Genomic DNA, 19380 nt, shown 5'->3' on the forward strand with positions numbered 1-19380 from the left:
CCAAACTGATTCTTATTGCAAGTTGGTATATTAGTGAATTCCAGGACCTTGGGGTGTTGCTTCACAGAGCGACTTTAGTCAGGAACCCTCTGAACGGCTCCCAAATCCCTGTTCTCTCCTACTTCCCCAACATTACTGTTGTTTCTCCCTTATATTAATGCCACATGCTCTAAACTCTGATTCCCTTTTCAGAATCTGTTTGCGTTTGTTCTCTAAACTCAACCACATTGGTCATTCCAGAATGCCAATATGATCTTGTTGGTCATGTGACAACCAACAATATCCCATGGTGCCCTTGTCATTGAGCTGTTTCTTTCCACGCACTTGTTCAAGGCTCTCCCATAACGTTGTTCAGCTTCAGCTTTTACTTTCTCAAACCCAAAGCTCAAGTCAAGTCAAGTGATTTCATTTGTCTATGGGGCTCTTTTGGCTCATTGTCACATCCTTTTAGACAAGGAGATACTGAGACTCAGAGCCAAACTGTGGGCAGAGTGCCGGAATCATTATGGAAGAAGAGGGAGATAGATTGACCTGGAGGGGACAAGAACTTAACAAGCAGAGCAACAGAGCCAAAATACCTGGGCCCAGTGGAGCCTGCAGAGACTAATACTCCAACCAGGGACCATGCATGGAGAGGACCTAGACCCCTGTTCACAGGAAGCCCATTGGCTGCTCAGTTTCCAAGTGGGTTCTCTAGTAAGGGGTACAGGGGCTGTTTCTGTCATGAACTCAGTGGCAGGCTCTTTGATTACCTCCCCGTGTGGGGTGCAGCCTTACCAGACCATAGGGTAAGATGATGCAGCCTGCCTTGATGAGTCCTGATAAGCTAGGGTCAGATAGAAGGGGAGGTGGTCCTCCCTTATTAGGGAACTAGGGAAAATCCTTTTAGACAAAAGGCCCCGTCCAGAAGCCTCTTCATCTGCCAAGCCCCAGGTTTTCTTGCTTTTGTTAACCTGTTTTGCTACTTGCATATAGTATCTTAATTGTTCATCTAATGTCTTGTTTCCTACTCAGTTGAAAAAGGTCTGTGTCCAACTGATCTGTGAACACACAGCACAGTTTCAGTGACATTTTGTCTCTCATACTCAATTTTTCTGTTCATACATTTTCCCATGGCAATTTATGTTATACCTCCATTGTTTAAATGGTAGTTAAAATGAATATAGTCATACTAATGCCTTTATTACATATGGAAATATAACTATACTAAATGACTACTCAATTCTGTGGAAAAAAGTGGCTTCTCAAAGACACACAAAAAAATATTTTAATTTGCTAAGGACATCCTATGTATAACCAAAATCTAGATCTTTCAATATTTGAGACTATTTCTACATGCTAATTTTTAATTTATTTTGCTTTTTAAGATAGAATTTTTCATTAGAAAAATCCATGCAGCTATTAATAATTTGATTTATATGCTACAAATGATAAATCTTGTTCCTTAAATTTTCCAAAGACAAATCTATTTGCTTTAAGAACAACTGCAGATGATATATTTTGGGAACAGTATTCACAGACATTCATTACAACCAATATTTATTCAATGACAGAACTCAGTTCATTCTAAAACTTGACTTGTCAATAGTGAATACTATTAATATTGCAAGATCTTGCAATGAGTTTTATTGTAGACTTCCAAATAACTTCTCTTAAACGCTGAAATATTTATGTATACATTCAGATAGCAAAGATAAAATATCAGTCACATTTTTTCCATTTGGGAAACTTCAGCGTTTCTTTGAGCAACATGATAAAAATCTAAGTTTAACAAATAGAGTAAGTTTGTAGTTCATTCCCAGCTCTGTGACCCCTCGCTTGTCTTTTCCTGTTTAGTTTTTAGCTTACGTGGTTACATAACCATTGCTTTTGCTTAAAGGTCAGCCAAGAGTGAAGTTCTATCTTGCTGGAGGTAGGATGTAAACAAGGGCTGATCTTGCCCTGCCGTTCTTCTCAAATCTTCCACAGAGCGGGGTGAACCTGTGCCAGTATTCATAAAAGAAGATTATGTTTTAGAATCTGTATTGTATTATTCAATAAATATTTCAAGGTGTCTGCAAACAGGGATTAATGGGTATTATATTTCAGGAAACCAGAAAGGTATCAACCCAAAGAATTAAATAAAACACTCATGTTTGATGCTCATATAAACTGTAACTTAAAATAAAATGTGTGTAAACTTTCCCTTTCTTTTGTTTCATTTTCTTGTCATAAAATACTACAGGATAAAATGCAATGAGACAAAAATGAAAGGAGAAAAAAAACAATTTTAAATTGACTTTTGCTCATAAAAGTCATTCCTTCCTTCACTCAGTCATCGGTGTTAATAGCCAATAATGGTTTCTGTGTGCAATTAAAATGTCTGGATGGAAAGTGTTTCCAGTTCACTGACATTGCACCACACAATGGTACAATTGGAGACATCTGGACACAAGAAAACAGAACTATAAGGCACTTCAAGGAAATTCTGATATTCCGTATATTCAAATACCTAGTAGGTACGGTTGGTTACAATCCTGTAAACTCAGCACTTAGGAAGATGAGGCAAGATGATTGCAAGTTCAAGGCCAGACTAAGTTCAGTAGTGAGTTAAGCCTAGCCTAGGTTGGACATTGTATCTCAAGCGAATGGATAAAGAACAAAAAGAAGAAAAATTTGCTCTAAGAGCATTTTGTTTATGTCATTGCTGGAAAAAAAAAACTTACACAAATAAGTTGGATCTTAACTCAATACTTGTACTTATGGGCATCACTGGAGATCTTAAGTGATTTCTGTATATGGTGCAAATTTCCCAGGAGACCCGAATAGCTCACCTTGGTGTTTAGTAACTGTGCCTGTTTCAGAATAACCCACAGAATGGAGAGTCTGTAGTAACATCAGAGGCCTTTCCTCCTCACATCAACAATTAGTTTTAGTAGCAACGCAACAATTTATTTATGGAACAATTTTTTTTTGTAGATACTTATGATTTCAATTCAAGTTAATGAATTTTATTTCTAATTTTGATGTTTTATCTGAATGGCTGGCTTGAGGAAAGCTAGTGGAACTTGGGAGTCCTGCCGCTGGGTCTGTTGGGAGGAATGTTTTCGAATAGGTTAAGTGACATAGAAAGACCTGTTGATTGAGCATGGCGCCATTCCCGGGCTGGGATCCTGGATGGCACAATGTGGAGAAAATGAGATGAGCGCACGTTTGCGCTTCTCTGCTTTTTTGGAAGGTGCCACGCAATCAGTTGTCTCCAGCTCCTGCTGCTCTGATGTCTCCACAATGAGGGGCTGTCCTCTTCAACCGTCATTTAAACTACAGTCTTTCTCCCTGAGTTGCTTTTGCTTTATTACACAAAAGAAAAAGTAACTATGACATCCTAACCAAACCTGAGTGGTTATATAATGTCAATTAATTAAATGGAAATTTGGAACTGATACAAAATTAGGAAAGAAGAAAATATTTCCATAATTGATTACTTCAAGATTCTGTTGGATTAAAATTATTCTCATGTAGGACACCCTAAATGTCTCACTTTAGAATGCTAATCAATCAAAGATGGTAAACCACTTTCTCAAGTTTATAGAGACTTTGAAAAATCTACATGGGCAGCCTAAAACTTCTTCCATATTTACTACAGAAATTCAGTTGGAATTTTCTTCCTTCCATTTAATTCATTTAGCTCCTTAGAAATTATGTTTGTAGCATCTTTATTTGTAATAGCCAGAAGCTGGAAACAACCCAAATGCCCCTCAACTGAAGAATGGATGCAGAAATTGTGGTACATCTACACAATGGAATATTACTCAGCAATGAAAAATAAGGAAATCATGAAATTTGCAGGTAAATGGTGGGATCTGGAAAGGATCATCCTGAGTGAGTTGTCCCAGAAGCAAAAAGACACACATGGTATATACTCACTCATATAGACATACAACATAGGACAAACCCACTAAAACCTGTGCATCTAAAGAAACTAAACAAGAGAGAGGACCCTAACTAAAACGTCCAATCCCCATCCAGAAAGGCAAAGAGGATGGACATCAGAAGAAGAAGAAAACAGGAAACAACCTAGGAACCTACCACAGAGGGCCTCTGAAAGCCTCTGCCCTGCAGACTATCAAAGCAGATGCTGAGCCTGATGGGCAACTGTTGGGCAGAGTGAATGGAATTTTAGGTAAGAACTGGGAAATAGTAAGAGCTGGAGAAGACAGGGTCTCCACAAGGAGAGCAACAGAACAAGAAAATTTGAACACAGGGAACTTCCCAGAGACTCATACTCCAACCAAGGACTATTCATAGAGATAACCCAGAACCCCTGCACAGATGTAGCCCATGGCAGTTCAGTATCCAAGTGGGTTACATAGTAATGGGAAGAGGGACTGCCTCTGACATGAACTGATTGGCCTGCTCTTTGATCACCTCCCCCTGAGGGGGGAGCAGCCCTACCAGGCCATAGTAGAGGACAATGCAGCCACTTTTGGTGTGAACTGATAGACTAAGATCAGAAAGAAGAGGAGAACCTCCCCTATCAGTGGACTTGGGGAGTGGCATGCATGCAGAGGGAGGAGGGAGGGTGGAATTGGGAGGGGAGGAGGGAGGGGCTTATGGGGGATGCAGAAGGAATAAAGTGTAATTGATGAAAAAAAGGAAAAAAAAAGAAATTATAGCTTTCTCTAAAATCACCAATACATATGTAAATAAGTGGAGTTTTCAGATTTTTTTTTTAATCTCAAAAGGCTTAAACCATCATGTTTCACTTAACATTGCATAGAGCAAAGTCTTCTATCTTCTGTTTTTGAGTTTATAAATGTAGTGTACATTACGCAAATTATCGACATACATTATCATTTCAAGAACTAAAATAACTCAGAGATTTGCGTCCATTAAAAGTTGATCTATTTTAACAAGAAAAAATAATTTAAAGCATATAAAAGTTAATCACATTTTGATTCCTGGACTACATTATAAAAGATCTATGCTTGGGGAAGTAGGCTAGAAGGATAAACAAAATATAATAAACCAACAGCCTAGACCACGCTTTCTTCTCATTAATTACTTGAAAACACTATTAAAATCATATTACCTGACTATTTCTTATGTCTACTGGATTAAAACCCTTATAAAATAAGTTTACCAGTCTGTATTTTTAATATTCTAAAAAAATAGCATGATTTTCATGGGATTATTAAAGGAAACCAAAACAACACATTCTTCAGTTTATTGAAAATGGTTGTGAGAAGTGACAACATGACTACTGTCTAGAGGCACCTCTCATACAACAAGACTGAGGAGAGTGCCCATAAATATTCATGGCCAAGGATTCCTGTGATCTAGACATTTGCTCTGAATTGAACTCAAAAGATAAAGGCCAAAAAGAAGAAAGGTCATCAAAGCTTTTACTTTGGCATTTTATTCCGAGTTTTGTGAGTGCACTGAAATGGTTACACACAAATAAAGTAAGTATTTTAAATATGCCAGTATTATATATTTGAGTCTCCTGTTCTGAGTTATTTTTTAAATATACTGGCCTTTGAAACATTGACGTGGCTTCACTGAAGACACACTGAAGGGGTGCTCACCTAACACTGGAGACCCACCACTCTCAGTAAACCACCAAAAAAGCAAGCAAAATAGATGTTATTTCCTGCATCTTTCTTGCCTTTTATGAGCCTATATAGTTACATATATTTTCACTACAGTCTTGTAGAATGAATTTTAATTTAGAGTCAGAGTGAAGAGGCCAAATTTGTTTCTCCTGATAAACGACAATCCAGAAACAGAGCATGCGTGCTGATTCAATTGAAAGACTGACAACAGCATTTGGGATTAAGATTTCATTTTCCTTGGTTTAGACCACTGATCCAGCCAACCAAAAAAATAGAAATTCAATGAGATAGGTTGAGTTTTCATCTTGGTGAGTGTGAAACCAAAACTTGCTCAACCTGCAAATACAACGGAGAAAGAACTGTTATCTGTGGCACAAGTACTGTGTCAAAGCAACGCTTTGCTTGCACTAACAAATGGAGGTGATTTTATTTGGTGAACCCGTACATATTTACTTAGGAAAACACGTTAAGATATGTGCATTCATGAGCAAGCTCAGTTAATGAGAACATTTATTCCTGAGCATGGCCAATTATAGGTCATAGCCCAAAGAGGAAAGATAGTGGACACATGTTTGGCTGGGTTCAGCTCATGGTAATGAAGTGTACTCCTTACAGGTTAAAACGGAATGGCAGCACATGGGCTGGGTATGGAGACAGCCAGCCCGAGTGTCCCCGGGACACATTCTCTGCGGGAATAATGCACAAAGTCTCAGCAAGAGAAAAGAAAACTTTGCAAGTGGTTTGATCTGTGAGTTTTGCCTGTAGCGGTGTCCATTTTACTTATTGGCTAAAAGAGCCGTGAACTGCACATCTTTGTTGCCCTACAAGTATTTCATGATACGTTGCTCTTTTTTCCCTCTACAATGCGTCTCCATTCCTTTCCTCTCTTCTTATTTATCCCCCTTTCCACCAAAGACTTTCCCTTTTTTATTTCATGATGTATAAGTTTCATTGCTCCTCCTTTATTTTGCCCTTCTTTGTCCTCTCTCTTCCTTCTCTCTTTCCCTCCCTCCCTCACCGCTCTTTGTGTGTGTGTGTGTGTGTGTGTGTGTATGTGTACTTTCATATATTTTCATGTAGCTACCAGAGATCAATGTCATGTATTTTCCTCTATGAGGCTAGCTCCCTTATATTCTTGATACAGGTTCTTTCATTGAACCTAGGACCACTGATTAGCTAGGCTGTCAGGTCAATGAGCTTTCAGGAATATGCCTGTCTTCAGTACTTAAGAGCTAGAGTTACAGGAGCATATCAACACACTCAGCCTTCTGTGTGAGTTCTGGGATTCAAGTCATCATCCTTGGGCAGCAGGCGCTTTACTCATTGGGCCATCTCCCCAATTCATGTTTTAACTCCTTTAAAAAAAAAGCCTCCTTAGTAATATGTGTAAGCCTTTAATAACAGGGCTTGAGAGGCAGAAGCAGGCTGATCTCTGTGGTATAAGCTAACATTGTCTATGTAGTGAGTATCAGGCCGGGGAGAGCTAAGATAAAGAAATAAAAAGAAAACAAATGAAAATGTAGGTTACACTAGTCTATTTAATTTTGTAATATATATATATAAATTTATATATAACAAGATGGAAAGACATATACCATAATTTAGCAATGTTTGAGTTTGAGTGTGGGCGTGACACAGCACACTGTGGAGGCCAGAGGATAACCTCCAGGTATCCTTCTTCAGCTCTCCACCTCCACTTTGGAGTGGGACTTTTTACTGTGTGCCATTGTATTTTGGGAATATGTAACTCATCCGGATTTTTTGTGGCTCACAGCCAAGAGTTTGCCTTGGAAACCAGATGAAAGTTTTAACTTGGACATTTGGACAATGCTCCCTGTGTGTAAACTATGGGAACTCTTGGAGATATAGAAAAAAACAATAAAAAAAAAAAAAAAAACTCCAGGAAAACACAGTAACATTCCATTTTTACCTGCAATGTTATTTGACTATTAGCTATCCCTGACACAATGTCAGAAGCACCAATTTTAATTTTTTATACACTTTCACCTAGAATTTTGTCTCAGAAAAGCTCTCAAGACAGGGAAATTTTACATCCTTATAATACTAACTTCTTTTGTGTTACACGTGTCTTCAACTTAGTTTGGAACTTGTGGTTAGAAGGAGAAGGGGTTATTTGCCCTACACCACTCAACCACAGGTGATAGTTGAAGGAAATCAAGGGTAGAGACTCCAGGAACAGAGGCAGGAACCATGACAGAAAGCAGCTTACAGGCTTCTGTCCAGGATGTGTTGAGCTGCCTTTCTTATTCTTCCCAGGACCACTTGCCCTGGGATGGCATGGCCGACAGTGAGCCGGCTCTCCCACATCAACCATTAGTCAAGAACATTTCCTACAGACTTGCCTACAGGCCAATTTGAAGCAGGCAATTCTTCAACCGACATATTCTCTTCCCATATGACTCTAACTTGCTTCAAGTTTGCAAAAATGTAACCCATACAATATACAAAGGCTGTTTTATTATTCTCTGGATTAACCGATTTTTCACAATGCCACCACACTATATTCTACTTTGTTGGGAAGGTACTTAGGTGACCTCATTTTGGGAACTTTTGGCACTGAGTTATATGAACTTTACTTTGTGGAATTTTATGCCTTCAGTTAAATATTGACATCTTTGAGTTTATCATTTTTCTAAGCTGAAAAGTAAATCACGTTTCCTCTTCCCATAATTACAGAGCAGAAACAATCTCTCATGTAGAGGAATTTCTGTTTTGTCTTTTGCTGAGAGTCTTCCACTATGTATCTTGAGTTATTTGTAAATTAAATGTTTCTGAAGAAGGACTTAAAAATCAAAGAAGCTCTTCAGCAATCAGTTGCATATTTACAGAAATTATGAAAGATTCTCATGAGCCCTGTAGCAGTTGCTGTAGGAAAGAATTAACTTTATTTATGTTTTCGTTAGTGTTTTCACAGATTCTTTTTCCTTTCATTTGTATAAGCTATGATAAATTTAACCAGATGTTTTCTTAATAAGAAATCAAATTGCCAAGCATGTGACTCTCAGAGGTATATGCCTTGAAATACAAATTTCCAGTGATAAGTAACTTCTTTCTGTATACGTATTGCTACAGTTGTGGTCATCTAAGAACATTCAATCAAAATATATTATGTCTGAAAGCACAATTCAAATCCAACGGACAATGAAAAAGCATGATATCTTACTCTGAAATGTAGTTTTCTAGGCTAAAGGTATACAACGTGACTGTAATGAACAAAGAATGCAAATATCCCAAGCTCATGGTCCCAGGGAGTGCCCCATGGAGGTCACTAAAAGGGAGGACCATCATTAGCTCTCATTTGCAAAATGCAAGCATACTGTGCCCTCTGATTTAGATTTGGATCCAGGCTACAAAGTATCTTATTAGAAGATTTTATTAGGATATTATTTGCACATTAGCCTAGTTTTGAGTCCTCAGTTTCTTAAGGAAAGAAAAATGTCCTAAGAGTGAGAAACGGATTGCTGCTTAGCCCAAGAGAGTAATGTGCTGATTAATTGCACCACCTCCAGCGAAAGAACTCACAGTGAAAAGCCTGTCTTCTAAATGACAATCCCAAAGAGGAAAAGGGTTGCCAAGTGGTTTTAATACATATTAAAATGTTTTGTTTCTCACAATGTATGAGACTCCTAACCTCCTTGTTGCTAAAGAAAATAACTTTCACCTTTGGGGCATCTTCCAAACCTTAGGAAGTGTTACTTTGTCATTCAGCTTCATGTATCTTAGTTCACTGATCCTGAGAATTTTACAAAGGGTTTTAAAAATGTATGTTTCAGAGGCCCTCTGTGGTAGGCTCCTGTCCTGTTCCCTGTTTTCTCCCTCTTCCAGTGTCCATCCTGTTTGCCTTTCTGAATGAGGATTGAGCATTTTACCTAGGGTCCTCCTTCTTGCATAGCTTCCTTAGGTGTACAGTTTTTGGTATGTTTATCCTATATTGTATGTCTAGTATCCACTTATGAGTGAGTATGTACCAGGTGTGTCTTTTTGCTTCTGCGTTACCTCACTCAGGATGATGTTTTCTAGTTCTTACCATTTGCCTGCAAATTTCATAATTTCCATGTTTTTAATTGCTGAGTAGTGTTCCATTGTGTAAATGTACCACAATTTCTGTATCCATTCCTCAGTTGAGGGACATCTAGGTTGTTTGCAGATTCCAGCTATTATAAATAAAGCTGCCATGAACATGGTTGAGCAAATGACCTTGTATCTTGAGCATATATATATATATATATATATATATATATATATATATTGCCATTTGGGACAATAGTCCTTTTGTTTTTATTTTTTGTTTTATTTATTTATTTATTTATTATTATTATTAGTTACATTTTATTAACTCTGTATCCCAGCTGTATCCCGTTCCCTCCTTCCCTCCCAAAACCTCCCTCCCTCCCTCGTCTCCTTCCTGACCCTTTCCAAGTTCACTGATTAAGGAGGACCTCCTCCCCTTTCATCTGACCCTCTTTTATCAGGTATCTTCAGGACTGGCTGCAAGGTTTGAGCATATTTTGGATATATGCCTAGGAGTGGTATAGGAAACACTATTTCTAGTTGTCTGAGAATGTGCCAGATTGCTTTCCAAAGTTGTTGTACAAGTTTACATTCCCACCAGCAACCAGCTTGGTATCGAAGCAGATACTGAGACTCATAGCCAAACTTTGGGTAGAGTGCAGGGAATCTTATGAAAGAAGAGGCAGATAGAAAGACCTGGAGGGGACAGGAGCTTCATAAGAAGAGCAACAGAGCCAAAAAATCTGGGCACAGGGGTCTTTTCTGAGCCTGATGCTCCAACCAAGGACCTTGCATGGAGATAGCCTAGAATCCCTGCACAGATGTAGCCCATGGCAGCCCAGTCTCCAAGTGGGTACCCTAGTAAGGGGAACAGGGACTGTCTGTGACATGAACTCAGTGGCTGGCTCTTTGATCACCTCTCCCCTGACGGGGGAGCAGCCTTACCAGGCCACAGAAGAAGGAAATGCAGATAGTTCTGATAAGACCCGATAGACTCCTGTTCTCTTTTTTCTCTCTCTTCCAGGTCAGAGGGAAGGGGAAGAGGACCTCCCTGTGAGTGGACTTGGGGAGGGGCATGGGAGGAGATGAGAGAGGGAGGGTTGGATAGAGATGGGATGAGGGAGGGGCTACAGGTAGGATGCAAAGTGAATAAAGTGTAATTAATAAAAAAAATTTAAAAAATGTGTGTTTCCCATGTGAAGACATCCTAATCACTGAATTGAATAGTCAGACTGAACCCAAACTAAATTCCCATGTAGTTTATATTTATAATTTCCTATCTAACTTTTTAATAATATGGGATATAATACTGGGAATTTAGTCTATTACTTACAAGCAAACTATCAGGTGTATATTAATAATGATGTGGTCATGAGGAACAAGAAAAAGCCCTCAAGACGATTTTGTCATCTTAGGCATTATTCAATAAATCATTTGAACTGGCTTTTCCGTAGTTATGCTTTCAAAGATTCTTTGTATAGTTAAACGGGAACAGGCTGCTTTCTCTCTTCAGTTACCTGTGCCCTGTAACATGCATTGTTGCCATTGGGTTCCGGTATCAACCATGACAAACAGCCCAACCCACACTTGCTTAAGCAAAAAGAGAATGTGTTGGTTCTTGCATCTGAGACCTTAGAGTTATTTCCCAGCTTAACTGAATCTATAAGCTAGAACCCCTCTTGTCATCACCCCATCTAGTACTTCAGCTTCATTCAAAGCCAGGCAGTAGGCTCTTTCTAGCTTCCTATGCTTTCCTTGGCAGGCAACATGACCCCTTGAAGCCTTAGCATGGTCTTATCATCTGTGACTGAAGGTGAAGGAGACTGTGAATGACTGGAGCTGAGAATAGTCTTGCTCCACTGAGTGCTCTGGCCAAGTCCATGTTCCCAGGTCTTTCCCAGGAAAATAATTCAGAACATGAGAATGTCAACATGGTCTCTAGTGACTGGTTAAAACAGAAGAGTAAGAGTGGGGGAAAACAATGCTGGAATGCTAGTAAATTTACTAGCTGGTTACTCGCATGCCTCGCTGGGTTCCTGTGCCCTTTGATGCCCCTCACACTATGACTCTCTTCAGACAGAAAAGGGATCTTGGAATTACAGCCGCAACTGTTAATGCCATCTCATTGGCGGCTGTTGGAGCTACCACTGCGGCATTAGCCAGGAGTCATACTGTGCAGACTGCTCAGACCCGGAATAACCTTTTAGCCAATGTAGCTCATGCCTTAGATGTACAAAAAGGAATTAATGCTCAACTAAAAGGAGGCTTGATGGTGTTCAATCAGAGGATTGACCTCGTGCAGGAGCAAATTGATACCCTATGGCAAATCGCTCAACTTGGCTGTCAATGAAAGTATGCTGGACTTTGAGTCACTAGCATACAACATGAGAATTTTCCCTGTGCTGCAAATCTGTCTAAACAATTGTCGAGCTATATTTTAGGTAATTGGACTGGAGAATTCGATACTACGATGGAGCAGCTGAGAGTGGCCATTGTCACAGTAAGTTCTACCAGAGTGGACGCAGGACTAGCCACAGGATTATCAACATGGATTGCTGCAGCCATGAAGCATCTGAAGGAATGGGCGGGCATGGGTTCAGGCCTTTACAGCCATTGAAGCAGGACAGTCTCCCCAAGCATGGTTGGCTACCATAAAAAGCTAAAATGTTACGCTCAGGATGCGAGGCTAAGCACTGCACTCAGGGTCAGCCGCTTTGGACCCAGAGAAGAGCATGTCTGATTGCATGCGGGTTGATGCCCCAGGTCCCGCCTCTGAGAAAAAGGTATTGGACGGGTCTGATGCTCTTTGGGTGGATGACACCTAAATGAACATCTGTACAAAGTCCCAATTTATTTCTAATATCAGAGATCAGACCTCTACTCTTGCCTGATGCCTCTAAAACAAAAGGGGACCTGTAGAGAGCTGCGGAATGCTATGCCTTAAAGATGGAGCTGGTTTTCGCCTTCCACCTTCCCGATGGTGAGTGCTCTCTATCACAACTCCACATTTGGCCAAGGCCAAGGATCTGGCTTGCTTCGGTATATATGGACCTATCTGCATTGCCCACGTGGCACGCTGGGGTTGGCTACCCAGAGACTATTTAAGCTGTGGGCTGGCTTTCCCCAGGGTCAGAAGATTGTTCAAGGTTCCTGAATAAACTGCATTGAAAAAAAAAAAAAAGAGTGGGGGAAAAATAGAGAAAAAAAGAACCTTGAGCAGAGATGTCACGCGGACCTGCCACCTCTGGGCACTGAGCAGAATGCCAGAGAAAGAAACTATCCTAGGCCAGCAAGACCAAAACACAGATGAACTGCTTCAGTGACACTGGGGACTTAGGTAACTGCTTGAAAGTTTTGAAATCTATCTTGAATGAACTGTTAGGATAATAGTAAACAGATTCACTGTTCTTTGAAGTATCAGGAAAATAATTAAGTATTCTATGCTATAATTGCTTGACAAAACACACACACACACACAAAAAAAAAAAAAAAAAAAAAAAAAAACCCTAGACTATTCCAACAGTCTAAGTATTAAGTGACAAATGCTTGGGATATGCTGGTAGAAGTGAGAATGAAAAAGGAAGTATGCTGACTGACAGAGATGAACAGTTTAGGGAGACTTCTATTTTTCTCCCTAGGAGGTGAGTCATAGATTAGTCAAGACCAGGGAAAAGGCCATGACTCATATGCGTCTTCATTGGTCAAATCCATGTGCTCTTTTCCCTTAATTAACATTAAAAACTGAAAACTGGATACTTGTGTAATTTCATTGTTCATGACACATTACATCACACTCTATTGTTTACAATTTCCCTGGTAAGATATGACTGTGTCCAGTTTTGCAGTCACATCCTTGCTGTCCAGTCTTACAAACTAATTAGAGGCCAGGGGACTGTGAGTTTTTTCCTTCTGGATTTTTCTAACCTCTGTGCTCTTCCATGGCTGCTTCGTGAGGGCACAGGAGACAGAGAAAGAGAATTGTGGGATGACATGGATCATGTAAATTATATGAAGACATTATGCACTATGAGGAAAAGAATCAATGTGAAGACGGCATCTGCCTTGGAGGGCACAGTACCAATGTGGATTTGAACCACCTTCATGTTCTGATATTACTTCTTTATTGAAGATTTCCCCACAGTTTGCTCTAGTTTCAGTCCCAATAACCATGTCTTCTTCTGAGTTTTGAGTCCTCAGGAAGAAGACATACATCTGGAATTCAGGTGCTCATGGCAGCTTCTCGGGTTCTATTTTTAGAAGGAGATAGACTAGGAGATGGAAGACAAAGAGGATAGGGACTGCTATGTAGGAGAAAGGATAGATTATCAATATTTTGCTTTAGAAGTCTTTTTAGAACAATAAGCCAGCACTTTGTTTCATTTTGCGGTACAGTGAGTAGGGAAAAAACTTATTTGGAGCCCCTAAGTTTTTGAACTCATGATGACATCCTCCTTCCTCAGCCTCCCAATGGCTGAAATTATAAATGTGCTGTGCTGGTTTTATCTTTTTGTTGCTATTTTCCATAATCGGCATGAGAAGGTTCTTCCTGGAAGAATATAAAGTTGTTTACCAGGGGGGAAACTGATGACAAACTAAAACTCATTTTCTAGGAAACTGATGATTGAGCCGAGAGACAATGACAAAGTGGAAACAAGTGTTTGAATAAGTCATAGCTGCTTCTTATGCACTGCAGGCACCTGGCTCTGTTTCCATATGGTGGTTTCTGAGATAGTTCTGTGTGCTCTTTGCTTGCACATGCCAATTCATGCTGTCTGCTTCAGCTACCTTGCAACCCCCATTCCACGTGAGTTTTAATTTGTTGTTAAGACAGTTAAGGCAGAATAATCTTGTTTTGAAATTCTTCCTACTGCTGAGCTCATTCCCCAAATTATACCATGTATTTTTAGATGTTTAATAAATCAAGTTATATGAATAAACGCTGTGCATAAATACATTTTATGTGGACTAATGGGAATATATTATGGAAAGTTAATTTGGTTTTTTCGTTAATTTTTTGATTGTTTTCTTTTTCTTAGTTTTGAATCATGTGTTTTATGAGAACATTGGCTCAACACTAAGAAAATGTATAGAAAATTAAAGTAGTGACTGAAAGAGACTTAAAAATCCTACTTACTCTCAAGAATTAACTTTCATGTCACATAATGTCAACCTGATCTTGATTCTCATTTGCCTAGTGGGTTTCTACTTTCAAAGAATATTTGTCTCTCTGTAGTCTTTTAGAATTCCGTCAGTCTTTGTCGAGAGGGGAAGCTTGACAATTTTTGTAGGAGTTGGAACATGTGCCTCTACCTATTTGTCAATTCTACTTTTATCCTTCCCTTCGTCTTTCCATTTCTGTTGAAAGGAAAGAAGAAATTAGATGATATGTTCTGATACTGAAACGACAAGTGAATGATGAATTCATAGGAAGCCACAGAGGATGTGACTGGGTCATTTGTTTTGTGGGACCATATGGCCAATATACATCAACACTGTGTGTAGTTGGAAAAATAAGTTTGGGCTATGTGTTTTGTCACAAACTAAAAATATTTTTTTAACATTTAAGGCTGTGTCATTGTATGAATTTTCTTGTTAGGAAGCACTTCAGGATTAAAGGAGCCTGTTTAGGGAGGTTTTCGGATTAGGTAATGCCAGCATCACACCCAGAGATGACAGCATTTCAAGGTAAGAGAAGGATTTTGAATTGATTGTAAATGTGTGACTTTCTTCTAGATGGGAATCTGCCTGATATCATTTTTCTGAAAAAAAGTACCCCATTTTATTGTACAATTATATATTGTACATGTATCTTTATTTTCACAGCCTTTGTTATGTGAGATTTTCTACCTAATACTATATTAGGTGACATAAAGAATGCTTGAGAGCATTCACTTATCTTTTCAAATAAAAAATATTTAGTGTTCCCATTACTGACCAGACACCTTTCAAGGAACAGAAAGAACTTGATGGTGGAAGAGATGGGTAGCTCCCAACCTCTAAAAGCTGCTGTCTTGTGCCTTGAATTTTGGAGTGCTTCTTTAAGCCCTCTATTTTCGTAGATGGACTATGTAAAAAACTGAAGACGTTTGCCTCAAGTCAGTATGAAATGTCAAAAAACTCTTACTCTTTACTTTTATTTTGCCTTGGAAAATATTTTATTTTATTTAAAAGGAAAAAGTCTAAATGTGGTCTAATAAAATTGAGGAACATATAGACTCAGTATATTTGGAGTAAAGAAAGTATATGTCACCAACCATTCATAATTAGGAATTCTCTTTTCAAAATTCAAACCGGATACAAAACACTCTTTATTCTTTCTCTATTTCTAATTTCAACACTCATTCCCACAGGTACTTCTAATAATTTTGCCACTAGTCAGATAGCTTGTTGAGGAAAGTGCTACTTTCCTCAGATTAAACACTCTGCACTTAACAGAATAAGTGTGTTCTCTTAGAATGATGCCATAGGTTTACTTCACATTGCCAGTCTTACCTTCATGGAGGTAGTTCTATGTAAATAAACTATTTTATTTACATTTATTAATGCCTCTTTTCCCCTTTTCCAGTGGTGCTATTCACTTCCCACACATCAGCATGAGGTAGGAGCTCCCCAACATTCTCGGGGCTCTGGCATTTCTTCCCTCCCCAGATTTAAACTATCTGCAGCTGGCAAAGAGCCCACACGAGGCAAATAGTTTGCATTTGTGGACCATCTGAACCAGTGCTATATCCTACACCTGGGATTACAACAAAAGCATGTTTTCATATCATAAACCCAAATCTCTACAATACTTTTGCATCATAATTAAATATATGCTACTTCCATGTTTATTAATCACACAAATAGTATGAATGACAACTGGCAAGTGTAATGAGGTTTTCATTGTGAAGTGACTTTACAATGAAGCGATAGGGAAAACAATGTAATACAACTGATGCTCTGGACCAATCATCAGCACAAGGACAGAAGACTGAGAAGAAAGAGGAAGGAAGAGTTAATAAAGAGGTGGGAACAGGAAAAGGGGGAGAAGGAGTACAGAGAGAAGTGGGGAACAATGAGGACTGTTACAGTGGAGTTGATATCATTGAATTCCTGATCATGTTAAGTCTAAACCTTAAGTATAGACAACTGTGTGTGTGTGTGTGTATGTGTGTGTGTGTGTGTGTGTGTTTTATTTCACTCTATTGTGAAATTTGATTTCATTGTGCCAATGGGCCATACATATTCTGCTTTTCTAGAGCACTTCTCTAGTTTTTAAAATACCACAAAGCCACAAAAACGAAAATCAAACAAACAGGTAAAAGACCAGTAAGAAAAATGATTAAAAGAAAATGAAACAAAACATGAACAAAAATATCACTGATGTCTTTTGTGTTGGCCAACTATTCCTGGGCGTGGAGCTAGGCTTGGAATGTGATAGGTATACCCAATATTAGAGAAAATGGATTTTCTCCTCTATCAGGGGGTGTCAACTGCAGGTCAGTTCTTGACTAGGGGGTTAAGCCCTGTACTCACTTCCCCCTCTCATTCCGGGGATCCCATCTGGCTTGAAGCTATGCAGTACTTGCGTATAGTTTTTGGAGTCAAAGACACTCTTGCATATTTTACAATCACTCACATTTTGTTGATGGCCCTATAATAATGCCAAGACACATAAAATAACAAATAATTCTTCTTCTTGTTTTCCTAGTAAGAAACTGATCTGCAAAATTTTCCCAGAAAACTATGGGATAGAGTCATAGGATATAGGATATGTTGGGTTCATATTGTGAGTTTAGGCCGTTTAGGATTCTCATAGTTCACGAAACTCTGATGCCTCCCACTTGGTTAAATGTCTAAAAACTCATTTATATTTTACAGACCTTAGGAGCTTTGGGATATTTATCCCAATGTCATGTATTACAGGGCTTATAAGAATAAAGAATCTTAACTTAGCTAATCATGAGAAGGTGTCCATTTAAAGTTTTATTGTAATTGTGTCTTTCTTATGTATGTGTTTGCAAATATGTATGCAGACACCCATGGAGGTCAGAGAAGGACGTGAGATTCCCTGAGCTGTGTTTACAGTTCACTTAAGGGATCACACGTGGTCTTTCAGATTTAGGAAGTCAGAGGGAAGGGCTCATGCTACCTTCCCATTATTTCCTAGAGGCCACCTGCCTGTCCTTTCTATTTGGACTCCAGTGTGGCTTCTAACTGGATCCAGAATTGATAGAATTAAGAGAAGAAACAAATAATTCAATCACTGTAGAAAAATACAGTGTCTGAAATTTGACGTTTCTCCACAGAATATTAAATTAGCCAGATATTGTTTCCCAGATGCTAGTTGTAAATAGAGCATCCTTGTATCAGATCAAAAGGACTTCGCATTTCATAATAAACCCCACAGGGCATTGCATTATTAAATTATCTTATCTTGCGCTGAGTTTTATAGATGGACCTCAACGTGCAGGCAAGATATCAGAATTCTGACTTTGAAGAATCCCTTGATTCTGTAAGAAGTAGTGAGTGTGGAAATGCTCACTATCTGAAGCCTAGGACTTAGTACTTCACCTCAAAAAGTCAACACTGACGTTATCAAGAGATGACTAAGATGTGTAAGAGAGACTTCAGAGTTTTACTGCAAGCAGCTCACTGTAGGAAATCAGGAGAATTGCACACTAATGGAAGTGTTAATACTACAGGAAAAGTAGACTCAATGCAACTAAATACAAACGATGTCGGAAGAATAGTATAAATTTAAGCAACTGATATTTCCAGACACTGTATTCAAGAATGAGTACATGTTTACTAATACATTGTACATCAAAGTCATTTATATGGCATTCAAGATGTTAAAAGAAATGGAACAATGCAAAATTATTATAAGCATCTAAAATAGCATATGTGGAAGACAATAAGCATTGTTAATCTATCAAGTTACTGATAAATCATTTATCAAAATAACAATGGAAATTGGAAAAAACTGAATAATATATCAGCTTCCATTACTGAGAGCTAAAGCAGTGTTTAGAGGAAAAGTAATTGCTTTGAGTCTTTATATGTAAAAGAAGAGCACTTGAGAGGCACAGGAAGGAGTAGGAATTTAAGGCTGGCTTTGTCTAGCAAGCAAGTTAGAAGCAAGACCATGATATGAGAGATAGACAGATAGAGAGAGAGAGAGAGAGAGAGAGAGAGAGAGATGAAAAAATGAGTATAAAATAAAAATAATAACAAAGTTTTGAGTCAATGATGCAATTTAGAAACCAGGAAAAGTAGAGAAAAGTAAGTCAAATATTCATAGAAAAAAGAAACTAGAAACAACTTAATGAGACATTCAGTAAGGATATTGTTAATGAAAGTTTGATTCCTTGAAAACGTTAAAAAACTGATATGATCTTAGCAATATAGTTCACTAAAAGAAAGGTAGAAAGTTCATGATGGATTGTCAAAGCATATCTTCCAGATATTAAAAAACAATTAAATAATTTTAAAAGTAATCATATGTGAAAAATGTTTAATAACTTAAAATACAATTTACTTGAAATTAACAGGAGATGAAACAGAGAGTCTGTGATCTGGGTTAAACAAAGATCTCAATAAAGTTACTAAGGCGCAGATTTGGAAAATGGGTTATTGTTTCTTTCTGAACCCAGAGCTGTAGGGTCCCAAAGCACCTGCCGAGGCAAACAGTGGCGAGTACCACATGGATGTCACCCTGCTTGAACACACTGTGTCTGAAAGTTTCCAATGACCCTCCCAGCAGGCTCCCAGT

The sequence above is a fragment of the Meriones unguiculatus genome, chromosome 21 (genome assembly GCF_030254825.1).
Source record: "Meriones unguiculatus strain TT.TT164.6M chromosome 21, Bangor_MerUng_6.1, whole genome shotgun sequence".
In the NCBI taxonomy this organism is placed as follows: Eukaryota; Metazoa; Chordata; class Mammalia; order Rodentia; family Muridae; genus Meriones; species Meriones unguiculatus.